Below are 3,096 nucleotides of genomic sequence, written 5' to 3' on the forward strand. Positions count from 1 at the left end.
GCTTGTGGTCAGGCCCCGTTTACTGGCAGCCATCTTGTTTCCCTGGGTGCGATATGCAATAAGTGAGATGCAAGATCTGTTTGTTGTTTATAGAAAAAAGAGAAGCAAATAGCTCCCGTAGATAAAACGAAATTGTCTAGTTATGCCCTGGTAATGGATGTGCGACATCTAGTGGATGACGTCACATGAAATGAAACTTTGAAAAAAAAAACTTTATTAGTACGTTCGTTTATGAGTTGTGACATATAGGCGAGTCATGATTCTTGTATAAGCAGACCACCCATAATTTAGGCTATGGAAGTGCGTCGCTCGCATCCCCTATCCTCTCACCCCTTCTTCTCCCTTCAGTTCGAAAGTATACGTTACGCCGTGAGGTTGTCGGTTTTTTTCAAAATGGTTTACCAGCCTGTAATATCTCGCGGCCATCTTTGATTCCCGCGGTAGGAAGGGTATGAAGGGGAAAAAAATAAATTTTTCGCCAGACCTTGCGCAGTAGCTATTTACCGAATGACGTATCTCGGAATCCAAATTGGCAAACCTATGACGTCATGCGCAGAACAAGACGAGTTTAAAAATACCATCTATCATTTGAACTGTGGATTACCCCCTCCCCAAGCATCCGAACATATGATTTCAATAATAAACAACAATTTGACCAAATTTACCAATCCGGCCGTTTTCTTGGCGGCGTGTGGGCGTATTCTGTGTCGTCTTGTTTCGTGTAAGTTTTATTATTTTATTATTATTTGAAATAAAATGGTTAATACAAATATTATTATCTTATACTCATCTGATTTATTTTTACCCCTAGGGACAAGAGTTTAATTCAAGGCATTCTATATAAATACAAAAGGAATAAATTTTTCATTCCAAACGAATTTTCTGCAAGGGAGGTAAGTTTAAATTATTTGTTGATGTTTATTATTTCTGCATTATCACCTACATTATTTTGTTTAATGTGAAACTAATATTTTTATGATTATTTATAGCTCGTATGAAAGTATACACATCTGCATCTTCAACTTCATACCTCATCTTGTGAAGATTCATTATAAGAAGGGTGGCCATTTTGCATTAGCAGTTTTGGTCATCGTTACTACGCAGTATTTTTCAGATAAATTTTTGAATTATTACAAATAAAATGGTTTATTCTAATCGCTGTTTTGTTCCAGGTTGCAAAGATAAAATTTCGATGAGGCATTCAGTTTCAATACAAAAGGAATCATTATTTCGAGAATGGATTTGGAGAGTAGGAAGATTTGATATTCTGGGATGTTTATCGTCCGAATCAAGAATTCACGTTTGCGATGTACATTTTTCCGGTGAACGTACGAAAGTGGGTCGTTTATTTAATTTCAGTGCACCAGACTCAAATTTGCCACAAATTGGTTATTTTCCCAATCTGCCTCTGCCAAACGAATATTCTCCAAGCAACGTATTACGACGTAAGTCTTAAACCATTCATTTACAAAATACAAGAAGTAGAAAATTCACCATTCGTTATTCAGTAAAATTAACTATTTTTCTTTTGTTTAAATAATTAAGATATCTGTTTTCCTTCATAGATTAGTGATGTGGTACCCTTTCTGTAATGTGTAAATTATATTTTGTCTTTGTAATTTATTGCTATAATTGTTCAAATGAGAAATGTTATTTATTTATATCCATAAATATATATTTTTTTATGATAGTTCCAACAAAACTCTTCTGTATAATTTTACAATACAATGTATTTAACGAGATTGTTTTTTTTTTTTATAAAAAGTGAATATAATATTTGGTTATAGCATATTATTGAGCATTTTATTTAAAACTAATTTTGGGATTTTACAAGAAATTTAAGATATCATAGTATCCAGTATTTTTGTTGTTGTTTGAATTAGTATAATTAAATAAGAAGCCTTTGTTTGGAATCTATTTTTTGTGTGTTTTAGTACAATAAGAATTTTATGTATTCTCTTTTAAAAATGTAACATTGAAATTTTCTTGTATTTGATTCGATCCAGAAAGTTATATATTTACTTTATAATTTAGTTTTATCACAAATTGAAAGTGTGAAGTTTTTGAGAGAACTATGAGTTCTTTTAACAACTTCGGGTGTGTGGCGGGTTTACTTTCTGGTTCGAAGTCATGTTATGGATATAAATTGTGTTTTTAGTACAATAAGAATTTTATATATTATCTTTTAATATTGTAAGATTGAAATGTTCTTGTGTTTGATTCGATCCAGAAAGTTATATATTTACTTTATAATTTAGTTTTATTACAAATTGAAAGCGTGAAGTTTTTAAGAGAACTATGAGTTCTTTTAACAACTTCGGGTGTGTGGCGGGTTTACTTTCTGGTTCGAAGTCATGTTATGGATATAAATTGTGTTTTTAGTACAATAAGAATTTTATATATTATCTTTTAATATTGTAAGATTGAAATTTTCTTGTGTTTGATTCGATCCAGAAAGTTATATATTTACTTTATAATTTAGTTTTATCACAAATTGAAAGCGTGAAGTTTTTAAGAGAACTATGAGTTCTTTTAACAACTTCGGGTGTGTGGCGGGTTTACTTTCTGGTTTGAAGTTATGTTATGGATATAATAAACCATTTTACCAGAGAAATGATTTTTTCATTTTTCAATTTAATTGAATTATGTCAAAATCAATATAACCTAAATATGTCATTAACATAAAACTCTGTAAAATACGTATTTTGCCATTTTCCTGCACTGTACAAAAGGCGGGAAAATGACGAAACACGTCTTACCGAGTTTTGTGTCAATGGCATTTTTGGTTATTTTGATTTTGACATTTGAGTTTCTTCTTCTTTTTATCCTTTATAAGGCTGTTGAGTTCATCGATCAGCTGATTTTTCTGCGTAGGTTATTTTTTAGTGTGAATAGTGAGAATATTTAATTTTCTTGATTTTTTTCAACACGTATAATCATTTACCATACTAATTTGACAAAGATATTAACAACTCTCTGATCATTCGGGATTACTATTTGGACATAGAGAAGGGGTTTGATCGATAATTTCGGAGGGAAATCATCCTGACGGCTACGTTCTGGAGAGATAAGGGGGGGGGAAATCGCCATTGATCG

The 3,096-nt window shown here is 31.6% G+C and overlaps 1 long non-coding RNA gene across 1 annotated transcript; it reads left to right on the forward strand.

The window, feature by feature from the left end:
- LOC148309457 (uncharacterized) lies at positions 1-1,707 on the forward strand. The gene is made up of 3 exons (XR_015837534.1): positions 1-721; positions 812-893; positions 990-1,707. It is a non-coding gene; the product is annotated as an uncharacterized LOC148309457 (long non-coding RNA).
- The last annotated feature ends 1,389 nt before the right edge of the window (positions 1,708-3,096 follow it).

This window comes from Brachycentrus maculatus, unplaced genomic scaffold (genome assembly GCF_059751285.1).
Source record: "Brachycentrus maculatus isolate JH-2025_06_01 unplaced genomic scaffold, ASM5975128v1 h1tg000124l, whole genome shotgun sequence".
NCBI lineage: Eukaryota > Metazoa > Arthropoda > Insecta > Trichoptera > Brachycentridae > Brachycentrus > Brachycentrus maculatus.